Source organism: Mercenaria mercenaria, chromosome 14 (genome assembly GCF_021730395.1).
Source record: "Mercenaria mercenaria strain notata chromosome 14, MADL_Memer_1, whole genome shotgun sequence".
Classification (NCBI taxonomy): Eukaryota; Metazoa; Mollusca; class Bivalvia; order Venerida; family Veneridae; genus Mercenaria; species Mercenaria mercenaria.
In genome coordinates, this window is record NC_069374.1 from 60142695 (window position 1) to 60158186 (window position 15492).

The following is a 15492-nucleotide window of genomic DNA, read 5'->3' on the forward strand; positions in this document are numbered from 1 at the left end:
ACACACACTATTTTGACCGTCTTCAAAGTTAGTGTCCATCACTATATTACGTTGCAATGCATTTTCATTATTGCTTGACCTTTCTGGTGTTATTTCATTGTCACATGCACTAATTTTCAATGTTATTGTCTATCGCGTCAGCTTTATTGCTTGCATTTCTAGCTCTGACTAATTTATTGAGAAAAGAAAAAGATGAGTTATTGTCATCGCTTGATCGTCTTCAGCGTCGGCATTGCCTGGTTAAGTTTTATGTTTAGGTCAGATTTTCTCCTTAACTATCAAAGGTATTGCTTTAAAACTTGCAACACTTGTTTACCATCAATAGCTGAAATTGTACAGCAAGAAACATAACTCCGTCCTGCTTTTTGCAAGAATTATGGCCCCTTTTGGACTTAGAAAATAGCAGATTTCTTGGTTAAGTTTTGCGTTTAGGTCAATTTTTCTCATTAACGGTCGAAGCTATTGCTTTAGAACTTGGAGCAGTTATTCGCCATTCTACATTGCTTTTTGCAAGAAATATGGCCCCTTCTGGACTTAGAAAATCATGGGTATGACAATATTTCTATTATACAGAGATAAAAAAACCTGATGAGCGTCTACACCTGTAAGGACTGGTGCTCTTGTTTTGGTATTATATTTTTGTCATACATACTATTAGGAGTGTCGTTAACATTACTGTCCATCACAATGTTACACTGCACTGCACATTATTATTAAATGCAACCCATATTGTTATTTCCTTTTTCACGGATCGCCAACATTAGTATACATCACTGTATTACGTTACTTATTACTTGTATGTTCAGGTAAATACAATTATCATAAGAATCATTTCTGAATTTTATTTTTTCATCATTTTCTGTTCTTGATACGTTTTCACCACTAAATTGCTGACTTTCTTCAGCTGAATTTCCGCCTTCTGTGGTATAAACTCAGGGCACCTTTGACTTTGTATTTGTTTTCTAGTTCGATTGCTTCTCCCATCAGTTGTCCTTCATCTAAAGAATAAGACCTGGCACATCTATGAAAACTATTAGGTACTACATGTAATTAATGTTACATTCCGTATAAATGTTATACTTGATAAAAATACAATTTGTTTTATATCAAGAACTATAAAATAAGATATATATTAAATAGAATCTCAATAATTATTACCTTAAAACTGTTTGTCATTTACTATGATTAATGCTGAGTATAGTAAAACTTATTTTTTTAAAAATATAATAATCCTATATAATTGTTTTTGTAACCATACATTATGCTAAAATTTGATGTATATTTGGAGCAAAAATGTCATATCTGTTTATACAAGGTTTGGGCTTACATTTAAGCAATTGAAATGTAAATCTGTCAGTGCAAAACACCTGCAGTTTTAAATACTTGGTTTCTGCACCAACTGCTTGGTAAAATATTACTGACATGTTGCGTTGTATATTTTTATACTTTGTTTTTGCTCCAACTGCATGCACAATGGCAACCGATTTTGTTCCAGCAAAAAGCCAGTATTTCTAAATGCGTGGTTTTGGCTCTAGTAAATGAGTTAAATTTCCAAGAAATTGTTCATGCAAAGTTATAGTATTTTGAAAAACGTGCTTATTGCTGGTTTGTTTTACTATATTTGTGTGAATATGTAGGCAGCATATCAAAATACGAGGTTATGATCTTGAAAAATCGCTAGAAAATCGATACTTGATTTGGTCACAAATCAATATCTCAGAAACGACATTTCCTATAGGTCTAAAAATTTGTGACGATGTGCAAATGACCAAAATACATGTATTTATGCAAAAAAGTCATTTTACCAAAAATGTGTAGATACTAGGTTTTTGCTGTAACCCGGCGCTATGTCGTAAAAAATGCCTGTCTCCCTTTAACATTTTTTTTTAAGAATAATATTTTCAATATTGTTCTATGGACTTTTGTATAGTTTTATCTATTTTTAAAATTGCCTTGCAGCTGTCTCAGTTTTCTTGATGGCATTAGAATATTCAGATACACAGCAATAAAAACCGGCTTTTTTAGGTTCCAGAGTAAGTTTTTTTTTGCTTGGTTGGTCACTGATGGCTGTAGGAGCACTTATACAGGTTTAGCTTCAGTGTCAATATTTATCTGGTTTTCATGGTGAATTTCAGCTGAAACTTCCTGTGTTTCAAACGAATTTTCATCAAGTTGTCAAAGAATCCAGGTTCGGATAATTCTAGAAAATCTAGAATTTCTAAACTAAAATTTATAGCCATTTCCATATTTTATCAAGAGGTACGATATATACCGGTGATATTTAGGCTTTAGCTGATGAATGTAAACAATAACAACAACAACAACAGATTGCCGTGAATTTTTTTTTCATAAATAGAAGAACAAACTAAATTTTTTCGATGATTTGAATAAATTTTATTTTCTGTTCCGGTTTTAAACACAATATTTGTTTAACAGCATAATAGCATAATAAATGGATGAAACCGTTTTGCTTCAAGGTTAATCGTTGTTATCGATGATAAAATAGAACTGAGTGGGATTTTTGTCCGCTATTTATAGAGCTGGGTCAGGTCATGCATATTAATGAAAGTAGTCCGGGAACATATAATACGGGAGGTACAATAAGGGGTTTTTGAATGTACAATACGGGATTTTTAAGCATGTTCGTATTTTCTTGTGAAATGCAAGCTGTAGACAGAATTTATATAGGTATGTAATAAACAAAAAAATAGTATCAAGATTCATTCAAATGTTCATACTTTAAACTCTTAACTTTATTCGTGATTAATTCGGGTGAAATCGCATGTTTATAGCGAGGTAGAGTTCCTTTATTTTTTGTATACTGAGCAACATTTATACCAGTTTGTACAATAGATACTACAGTTTACATCATTTAGGCTTTAGGTGGAGTAAAAGAGGTTGCTGGTTCTTAAGAAATTGGTACCGGACTTTTGACTTTAAGCAACTCTGCCTCAGATTATTCAGCTTGCAACTTTCGCCATTATGTTAGTCTTGTAATGGGCTTTATGTATTTGTCTGGCCTGGTAAAATAAAGTTGGGCGCACCTTCGTTAAGTCCTCATTCACAGATACACCTGGGTAGCGACGAGACTAGAGACCAAGTCTCTATATGTAGAATGAATTACCTGCCGTATATGACGTGAATTAAACGAAAACGTCTCTAGGTTTGCCAGGCTTCAAAAGACCGATACCATAACATCTATTATACTATATCTAATAGTATGTCCGCTATAGACAGATCAGCTTGAAGAACAGTCGCAAGTTGAAGTATTTTCTATCAGTGATCTCCTTAGTGCCACCTGTTGGGTCGTCATCACCCACCACCGTGGTCTTTCATTATTAATTTCACCGGGTTTGCCTTGCCTACCTTCAGGCACGATTGACAAACCTTGTTCTTGAACACCACTTTTTTGAAGACGCATCGTCTGCTAAACTGTTCAGCATTGTCAACATCACATTAGTTTAGTTTTGCTATGCGTGTCATGATATTTGACCTTTATGTTAAAACCAGCGTTATCCACTTGAACAAGTTGAACTCTTGAGATCAAACCAGCTAATACGCCATAAATTATCGCTTGCATCTCGTCACAGAAATTGTTCTCAACAGCGTTTCTTACCTCAAATATGTTTTCCCTAGAAAAGACGATATGTTGTGACTCTGAAGTTTTGAACTGTTCAAATCAACATTATCAAGCGGAGATGGTAACTTTCTCTGTTTGCTTTCCGATATTAGAGTTGCAGGTTCATTACTATTCTATTCACTCGTATTGGAAAGCAGTTGAATTTGGTTACAAACGTTTAATGCTCAAAATATTTGAAAGAATCCTGTGCTTAAGATGTCTCTCTACACGATCTTTATGGTTTTCAAGTGCGAGAAACTATCAGGCATATAAAAAAAAGTACAAATTGTCAATTTCGTTTAAGAATAACTTCGATGAACCTGTTTGACAATAACCGTTTGACAGTTATTATTTACATTAACCATTTTATTTGGCAAATTGCATTTTGCATTAACTATTTGACATTAAGCACTTTGGCATTTTGCATGGTACACCAGCCTTCCACCAGGGACATCCATTTATGCATTATTCCTGATTCAGCACAAGTTCGCGACAAACTATTACTATTTTTGCGTATATTTAAGAAATAATAAGTTTCAAAATTAGGTATATTGTAGAATAACCCTAGTTCTATCCCGAATGATATATTTCTACGCATAAGAACGAAAATCTACGATAGACCTTATTAAGATACTTATTATTTCGACTCTATTACGACTTACTTCAAACAATGTATTTTCATCAATTGTAAATTACAACTGCATGCTGCGCCGCAGCATTTAGCCAAAACACAGTGCGCGCGCAGCATAGTTCAAGGTCGGTTTATTGCAGAATAACCCGAGATAGATTTAGCTCTACATATACGTAGATTCTACTGCACTGGACCACATAGGGTTAAATGAGAAGAACACATGATCTTTTCAGGTGACCAGGCAGAACCAAAAAGTTTTCTTATCAGTGTGGACGTATATTTACTTTCGGAGATTAATATTGAGATTCTTCTACAAATTGTAGCATTTATTCTTTAATGCACTTTCATTTGTGATTATTCAATTGACACATTCTGGTGTATCCTTCGGATTAATATAATAACATTTAACAAAAGGCTAATTCTATTTTGTAGTAAAAGTTATTACTTGATTATAATCGGTGCAATACTTCTAGTGCAGAATTAAACTGTATCAATCCTGTTGGTTGCTAAATCTAGTACAGTAGGTACTAATTAAGGCGAATCATGACAATGAATTAATTTGCCTAAATTATTGCAGTAGGTAGTGAGGCAAACAAATTTGTGAAAATATGATCGTAACATCTAGTAAAGTAGGTACTGAGACAAATAAATTTGTGAAAATATTATCGTAATATCTAATCTCTGATTTAGTTCAACTTTTATTTTTCGGAATATTGTTCTTGAAAATTGGTGACATAAGTTAACAAATAAATATGTTAAATAAATATTCGGCTAAAATGCTGGAATTCTGATATGCTACTTTACTATTTTGGTATCCAGTTTTTACAGATATTTTCATTGTTTGCTTTTTGCAGTTTTTCTATATTTGCAATTTTAGGTTTATACATTTGTGCAATAATGTACTCATATAGAATCAGTTGGAGAATTAGCGCAGAATACATCAACTCCTATAGTGGCAGTGAAATAATATATCACAAATGATGGGGTTATGTATTTATCTCATGTTTGTTTATCTTAAATTTCCTGAATAAGAGATAAATAAATAAATGTATCACTTATAGGATTATTATATACAAGAGTGTTTGCTGAATGGATAAATTGCAATTACGCTGTGCACTGTGTTTGTTCACTTCCTAATAATTAATCAAATCAGAAATTATGTATGATCTGGAATACAGTACATGTATATCTGTTGATCAGTATCCAGAATTTATTACGTTTCAATCAACATATTTTGAAAATATGTTGTTTTTTTATTAAAATGCTGTCATTTAACCCTTTGTGGTCCAGTACAGTAAAATTAATAAATTAAACGACACTTACCTGGAAGTTGAAGTTCAATTATTATTCTACTACTACTGGACTACAGGATTTAATGCCCTCCCATATTTACCCACCCTTATAATGAACAAGTGCCAGCATTTTAATTTAATAAATTATACTCTAAAAGTTTGCCTTGTTACCTGATAAGATCACGTTTTCATCTCATTAAACCATGTGGTCCAGTAGCAGTAGAATAATTATTGAACTTCCAGGTAAGTCTCGTTTAATTTATTAATTATATTTGGTCGTGTTAAAATAAATAATAGATGTTCAGACATATTTGCTCTTAGCTCTTTCCATATCAGTACACGTTATATAAGAATTGTGACTATGTTTATTACAGTATGATTATGTAATGTTAAAGCAACGGCATGTTTTTATGCCCCCGGCATATAGCGATTGCCGTCCGTCTGTACAGACCAGTTTTTAAAATGCAGCTTTGTTTCAAATGACTGTTTCTACATGATATTGAGCTGTGACTGCAGCTGCACAGTATGTTTGGGTGCATTTAGTCAAATTTAATATATTTGATGAGTATTCCCTAGATTTATTTGTTTTGTTTTTTGTTGGGTTTAACGTCACTCAGACACAATTATATTTCCAGCTTTGATAGTTCCGTAAGCCAGCTGAAGGGCTTCCTCACATGAAGACTTCTACATCGGTGAGGAGCAAGTGAATTGAAATCAGCGACATTAACCACTAAGCCGTAATATGTTATAATAAATAGTTTAGTAAAAGATGAGCAAACTTCATCATTAATTAAATCAAAGTTCGGACGAGCCTGTAACTGTGTGCAGCTGACTGGCATTATTCGTGGACGTTTGATTTGTAGCTGCGTTTTAGTCAAATGAAGTTTTGATATATCTATTTACATTATTCAATGTATTGATCATCAGTAATAATAATGAAAATATTCGTTCACGTGTCAAATGCGTGCTTTAATCACGTTTTTAAATATATAAATGCATTCTGTCGAAAATAAAACAGTTTTCACAATATCTATATTTTTACAAGTTGCATATAACGAAACATTCAGGGGAGCGTTGGTCTAGTGGATAAGGTGCAAGCCGCTCAGTCAGCGAATCATTGGTTTGAGTCACACTTGGATCACGGCCACACCTTCTCATATGACACAAGTACTTATTTTTTCCGGAAAGCGGACTCGCGAGTGGTTCAGAGATGTCCACTGAAGAACATTTCACTATAAATTATTTCTCCTTTTACCGAATGATACACCAAACAGGAACGAGCTGGTGCCAATTTAAGGGTTATATTCAGACATTTCAAAACACGTTGCTTCTTTGATGCCTTGCATCAAGTGCTTTATACAATTCATTGTGTCTATGTTTATACATATCGGAGCACGTATTGTGGTCGTTCAAGTGTTCACATAGTTACATTTGCATCCAATATTGGCTGTGGAGTTTTCACATTTTTTATTTCATTCGCTTAAGATAAATTACAGCATTCACCATCAGCCCAGTGATGTTATATTTTTGGTCATTTTGGATTATGGATTCCATTCACTGTAGCAAGGGATCTTCGTATAGATTATAAATAAAAGTGAAAGTCAATTCATCAAATACACAAGAGGACTTAAATGCATAATTCATATTTTGAATTATTTCCTAATTAAAGATGAATATGCAACATTTGGCAACAAATAAAGAGCTCGTCTTACAAACGAAACTAATTGTAGATAACAGTTATTTGGATGAGAGTGGCGAATATTAAAAGAAAGACTGTAAAACTTTCAAATGTATTCAGATTGATCGCGATAAAAGATAGATATTTTATTTGTTTCCCTCACAAGTATTTGGACATTTTACAATCGCCTGAGTGTAATGAAATGTTATATATGTTAACGTTTATTCCTATACAATTATTTATCGCTTCCAAGTTTAAAAACAAATTAATTTTGACAGTATCCATCTAGAATGTCATCTCTCTCTACCAATTAGGCAGGTTTACGTAATATCAATGCTAATGCCCACTCCAAGTTTATGGTACAACTACTTATATTATTGTTACCTACTAGTATCATGAACAGATTCAATCAAACCGACTTTGCTGTTAAGCTTTTCAGTAGTGTTCTATACTACCAAGGGATCTGCTAATAGATTAAATTTTCTAGAAAATTGACTAGCTTCTGGCATAAACTATTAGCCATTTTTACCTCTAATAAATATCAAATTAAGATATGCATCAAGGTTCTATTTACCAAATAGCTCTTTTGATGCACGAACACAATGCATTCAGCCCTTTTATGCATAAATGTTTTGACATTTATGCAAATATCACCTGTCCGGAGTAAGGGTACAATGTCAATTCTTAGAAAGAAAATTTGAAATGTAGGTATTTTATGAAAAAAGTCAAAATCGACCAAACTGCACATGGGACATTGATGCACTAAGGGGTAGAAATCTTGTTAAGTCGGACAAATTTCAAACAAGTATTGCTGTGAACAAACAGGTCCGCATTAAGCGAATGTTAATTTTTACGCCTATTGATGAAACAATGATTTGTAATAGTATTTATTACATATCACTCACTTTGAGTGATATATCCACTGACTTTTCATCACTTGACCCTAACCGATGTGGGTTCTTGTCTCGCTTGTTGCGTAGAATAAGAATCTTCTATTGAGGAAGCCATCCAGCTGGCTTACAAATCTTTCAACCTAAGTGCCCATCAGTGATGATATAAGGCCTGGAGGGGTACCTTGGGTCTTCTTGTACCATCAAAAGCTAGAAGGTCGAAATATGACCAATGCACGCGTTGGTGTGATGTTAATCCCTCCAAAACAGTAAATGATATAGCCTTGCAGACCTCCTTGTACGTTGATTTTAAACTTTTCACGTAAACGGTATGTACATTTCGCTTTGTTCTGTATAGCATTCTATAGCATATTACTTGATCAAAGAAGCTACTTGACGAGAATTTTATAACGAAATTTGCCTATAATAAAATGTAATAAAACTTTGTCGTGTACGTCTTTGTAACGTCACCATTTACGTTTGCATGCGTCTTTGTTCCCACGCTGAGATTGAAATTGGTTGCAAATGGCATATTTCAACGCAAATAAACATAAAATAAAAAGTAAACTTTTTTTGTCTTGAGTGAATACAGAATATATCCCACTTAGAAGTGAGACAACTTTTATATTTTCCCGAGCGCGTAGATCCCCTAACTATCATATCCAACGCATTTGAGATTGTTAAGAGGAATTTCTGGCAAGGATGGTTTCTATTTTAGATAGTTCGTGGCTGCAGACGACATTTTTCATTAAATCAAGGGCAAAAACTCTGACGGAAATTGACCTATCAAAAAAAAAACTTGACGGGCATCAGCACAGTATCTTGGTTCATGTCTACTTCAAATTTGATGAAATTCTACCTGTTAGTTACTGAGAAATAGCTGCAGACGGACATTTTTTATTAAATCAAGGGCAATAACTCTGAGGGAAATTGACCAATCAAAAAAAAAACTTGACGGGCATCATCGCAGTATGTTGGTTCATGTTTATTTCAAGTTTCATGAAATTCTACCAAGTAGTTACTGAGAAATGGCTGCGGACGGACGGACGGACGGACTGACGGACGGACTGACGGACGGACAACGCCATTTCAATACCCCCCTCCCGATTTCATCGGCGGGGGATAAAAAGGAGTGCATTGTATACAAACTTACTGCATATAAATATACATGGATAACCTAAGCACCCCTTATTCATACTAATGAAATAATCGATATGAATAACCAGCCTAAGGTCAACCATCGCGGTCAAGTTGCGACTACTATAAACATGGACGGATCCAACTGGAAAGGAAAGAAGCATTTTATTTATAGAAATATTCTGATGGCAAAATACAATACATATCCGTAGCCCTGACCAACCTATAAACCTGACAAGTCTATTTTATAAGTAATTTCAACACGGCTGACCTATTTAAATGAGTTGTATAAAAAAAAAGTGGACGCAACTTGACCTCGATGGTTGACCTTTGTATTATAATACATAATGAGGCACAACCTATTATTGAAAAGGAGTGTACGTTGAACAATTTATATCTTTGCATTCACATTTAAACACATGGCTAACCTAAGCACACCATATTTCTACAATAAAATAATCGATATGAATAATCAGTCTAAGGTCAACCATCGCGGTCAAGTTGCGACTACTATATAAGTTATCAATATTTACCCCGTAACCACCCAAGTGTTGAGATACTACCGGGTATACATGTATCATGTTAAGAGATATGTGATAAATGTGTAGGTTAAGGTGTCGCCTACAACATAAAGTGGGTGGGGGGGTGGTGAAAAATAAAAAGGTGAATTTTTCAAATACATCTTTTTTGTTTGATGAAATTTGTGATTGTGCCATTCACTATATTTATAAACTATATACCCCTGTAGAAAATGTGTAGATTTGGCATAAAATAATGATAAAAAGTTACTATTTACATCTTCATCTTATGTTCGTTACACACAAAATACTATATTGTCTTGTCTCAAAAGAAATACATCTATATAGAGTCCATTTCTTAATTAACAACATCAGAAAGAGAAAATAAGTATAAAGTCAAACAATAGACTGAAAACACTTACTATATTATCCTAATACCATCCAAAAATAGAAAAAATATCAATAATATTGTGTACAAGAAAGTAGTAAGATTTTAGGTATGGTGGGCATAATGTGCCACCATGGCCAAAAATTGAGAAAATTATGAAATTTAAAAAAATGATGGTAAAAATGCCGTTGCTTAAAAACTGAACAGATATCTCTATATATATAAAATATGAGACAAGTGCATCATTTCAAGTAATATCAATTTAAGTTAAGTAATGGGAAATTACTTCCCTTTAACAACCTGAGCTTTGGAAAGTTGGTCATTCTGACTTTTAAAAATTCATACTGAGGTATAAGCATAATGCATTAAAAACATCACTTGGTACACTGTTTAATCTTAAAGTATCCTATTAAATCTACTTGTGCATCCAAGATTAAATTTTAAATGTTGCATGAAACAGGATAAAAGTATTTACATTGAGAATTAAGCTTTTTTTTATAGATTTTTTACTACACTGCTCATAAGACTTTTCATATACGGTTCGTAAAAGTCAATGAAAAAAAATGTTCTGATTGAAATTGTAAAAAATAAAAATTTAGTATGGAGTTGTAATTACCTCCCTTTTATTTTTCAAAACAATTTTTTTTTGAAATTTCAGACAAATAAAAAATCAGTTTTAATATAACAGCATTCTTCTTAAGTACAAAATACCTGACATATATTAACTTAAAACCTTTGAAAAAAGTGGACATACAAATAATGTCGAATGTTTTTACAATGGAAAGTAATACACAACTAGAAATGTGTCCATGGGACACAGATGCCCCCACTACATGACATTAGTCAGGGGCCAGAACTCCTACAATACTGAATGAATCCGGATGCGAAACCCCTGGTGCACAACTACACATGCTGACCAACATTCCTGTAAACTTTGGTAATTCTAGGTCAAATACTTTTGGGGCTATGTGCGACACAACATTAAAATGACCAATTTTTTACTAAGTCAGGGGCCATAACTCCTACATGACTGGAAGAATCCGGACGCGAAACCCCAGGTGCACAACTACACATGCTGACCAACATGCCTGTAAAGTTTTGTGACTCTAGGTCATATACTTTTGGAGCTAGGCACGACACAACATTAAAATGACCAATTTTTACAAAGTCAGGGGCCATAACTGCTACATGACTGAATGAATCCGGACGCGAAACCCCAGGTGCACAACTACACTTGCTGACCAACATTCCTGTAAACTTTGGTGATTCTAGGTCAAATACTTTTGGAGCTATGCTCGACACAACATTAAAATGACCAATTTTTTACTAAGTCAGGGGCCATAACTCCTACATGTCTGGATTAATCCGGACGCGAAACCCCAGGTGCACAACTACACATGCTGACCAACATGCCTGTAAAGTTTTGTGACTCTAGGTCATATATTTTTGGAGCTAGGCACGACACAACATTAAAATGACTAATTTTTACAAAGTCAGGGGCCATAACTTCTACATGACTGAATGAATCCGGACGCGAAACCCCAGGTGCACAACTACACATGCTGACCAACATTCCTGTAAAGTTTTGTCTACGTCAAATACTTTCAGAGCTACGTGTGACACAACATTTTCGGAAGGACAGACGGACAGACAAGAGCAAATCTATATGCCCCCCGCAAAGTGGGGGCATAAAAATGAGGTCATAAATAATAAACCCAACCTTGATGTAGGATTACAATTGTAAATATTAACCACAACATGTGTTAAATTGTTAAAAGATATCTTGAACAATTAAAATTGTCAGAAAATGAAATATTTTTTAACATAATTTAATTCTATAAAAATAGTATGTATCAACCAAATAAAAAATATGCAGCCTTACTTTATATAACAGTGCTAGATGGCAACTTGCAGGTGATTAATTCACTATTTCAGAGAAAAATCCCATATTTTATTCTATCAGCAAGTAAAAGTCTAAAGTAAGAAAATGAAAGTTTGTGTGTAGGAGAACATATCTGACAGTCACTAATGGTCTGTGTTCACTTATAAAAACTTAGCAGTTTAAATGTAGTAAAAACCTATGTAAAACAACATCTTTTGAAACAACTGATAGTTATAACACACTAAATAGCCACCACTATATATTCTATACAAGAGCACCGCCTTGCGGGTGCTGACGCTCATCTGATTTTTTTTGTATAATAGAAATATTGTCCTACCCATGATTTTCTAAGTCTAAAAAGGGCCATTACTCTTGCAAAAAGCAGGATAAAGTTATGTTTCTTGATGTACAGTGTCCACTTATGATGGTGAAAAACTGTTGCAAGTTTTAAAGCAATAGCTTTGATAGTTTATGAGAAAAGTTGACTTAAACATAATATTCAACCAAGAAAATGATTTTTCTAAGTCCAAAAGGGGCAATAATTATTGCAAAAAGCAGGATGGAGTTATGTTGCTTGCTGTACAGGGTCAGCTTATGATGGTGAACAAGTGTTGCAAGTTTTAAAGCAATAGCTTTGATAGTTTAAGAGAAAAAGTTGACCTAAACATAAAACTTAACCAAGAAATCTGATATTTTGTAAGTCCAAAAGGGGCCATAAATCTTGCAAAAAGCAGGATGGAGTTATGTTTCTTGCTGTACAGGGTCAGCTTATGATGGTGAACAAGTGTTGCAAGTTTTAAAGGAATAGCTTTGATAGTTTAGGATAAAAGCTGACCTAAACATAAAACTTAACCAAGAAAACTGATTTTCTAAGTCCAAAAGGGGCAATAATTCTTGCAAAAAGCAAGATGGAGTTATGTTTCTTGATGTACAGGGTCTGCTTATGATGGTGAACAAGTATTCCAAGTTTCAAAGCAAAAGCTTTAATAGTTTAGGAGAAAAGTTGACCTAAACATAAAACTTAACCAAGAAATCTGATATTTTCTAAGTACAAAAGGGGCCATAAATCTTGCAAAAAGCAAGATGGAGTTATGTTTCTTGCTATACAGGGTCAGCTTATGATGGTGAACAAGTATTCCAAGTTTCAAAGCAATAGCTTTGATAGTTTAGGAGAAAAGCTGACCTAAACATAAAACTTAACCAGGCAACGCCGACGCCGACGCCGACAACCGCTCAAGTGATGACAATAACTCATCATTTTTTTTCAAAAAATCAGATGAGCTAATAAAATGACAAGTTTTCACAATGCTGCAATACACACCTAGACCCATTTTAAATTTCTTTAACTTACATTTTCTTGTAGAGCAACATTTATACTGTAAAAATATCCAAAGAAAAGTAGGGGTCATGTTTGATGCAAGAAAAATATTTCTGGTCAAACGGACACACCGTAATTTTTACACTGAAATGACAATCACAATTTAGGGTAGGGGTGTATGAATAAATTTCACATGTTAAATCAGTTTGGAGTCTTTTCTCAACATGCAAATGCTACCAGTAGGTCAAGTATAGGCATGCAATATGATTTCAACCAATATATAGCAATGATTTCAAGGAAAAATCCTTCTTACAGCAAAAAGAACTGAGAACTATTTGAATCCGCCATTATGCGACTACCATTTTTTCATAGGTGCTCAGGCTATTTAGTGTCTGTATGCCTGATATGCACTGATGTGGAGTCTATATTCTTGACGTGGACTATAGTGTAGGGTCTACACAGTAACTCCTGATGTGGACTAGTGTTGTCTATACTCCTGATATGGACTGTTCCTGAACTGGAATAATGTAAAGTTCATACTCATGATGTGGACTAGTGTAGTTGATACTCCCGATGTGGACTAGTGTTGTCTATACTCCTGATATGGACTGCTCCTGAACTGAAATAATGTAAAGTTCATACTCCTGAAGTGGACTAGTGTAAAGTTTAAACTAATGGTGTGGACTGGTAGAGTATCAGTATATCTCAGAGATTATCTGTACATCAGTCTGAAATCAAATTATCAACAGTTTGTAAATTGTGTTTGTTGAAATAAGTATTAATAATACATACTGCTATTACATTTGTATTTATAACTTTTAATGTTGAAAATAATAAAAGTTGATAACAAAAGTGGAAAAATTCCTGTAAAATAGAGCTATTCTTTTGCTTGCTTAAAACATGACAAAATCAAAAGAATTTTCCAACTGTTCTTTTACTACATAAAATTCTTACATTTATTAAAGAGGAATGAAGTCAAGTGGTCCAAGCTGAATATAATGTCACTTTTCCTTCAATGCAGTATGTCTGAGCCCTGTTGTAATAACTGATAGTGGCGTAATGAAGTTATAAAACTAGACTGCTGAATGATGGTGGCTGTACAAAAGGTGCTCATTCTTGTATCAGAAATATGCAAAGTCATTGTGGAGCTTTTTTCTACAGAAACAAGCTCAAACTGGCTGTATGAACTTAACTGTGAAGGCTACATTAACAGAATCTAACACACTTTTGTCATTTCTAATTTTAGTTAGCATTGTAACTATATCACATACAATTAGGTGCATAGTTTCTTTTCCACAAAAATAGCACAATAACTGAGCTATAACTTAACAGGAAGTTGTAAGCACATATCGATGAAGGAGATACAAGTTTTACTATGTAATTAAGTTACATAAGCTAATTACCATCCAAGAACTTTAATGAACCATCCTTCAGGTCAGCTATCAAATTGTCTACTTCAGTTGCATTTTCTTCATTATCGTACTTCACATCATACACAGCCTTTGGTGATCCATCTTTTCCTAAAAAATATTTAAGCAAAGGAATATTTATAATACTGATGTTTGTAGTTTTTTGTATTGCCCATTACTTACTAATTTTAAATAAAAAGTGTTTGTGTCATATACAAAGAAAACTACTTTATCATAACCTAAATGAAAAATGGGTTATAAGTTAAGGCTTAAAGCATAATTCATACAACTGAATGTGTTACTCTGAGCCAGTATCTCATACTAAAACATTGATTAATTATTCTTATATGGAGTTGTTTGTAAAAATTCTATACTTGCATAACTGAGATTTTATTTGAGCAAGAAGACTGCATTATAACATGTTATATACATATAATTTTTACATACAACAATTACCTTTAACTATTCTGAGAACAGTTCCATTGTACCACTGCTTTTCGCCAGTATCCTCATTCACTACCCATTCATGCTGAATTCGTTTTCCAACAAAATTTAATGTCTGTTTTCTTTTAAACTTCAATCCTTGAGAAGTTGTAGCAGTGTCAACAGATTTACTGGTATCTCTAGTAGTGTCAACAGATTTACTGGTAGTTCCATTAGTGTCAACAGATTTATGGGAACTTCTAGCAGTGTCTACAGATTTACAGACAGATTTACTGGTAGTTCTAGC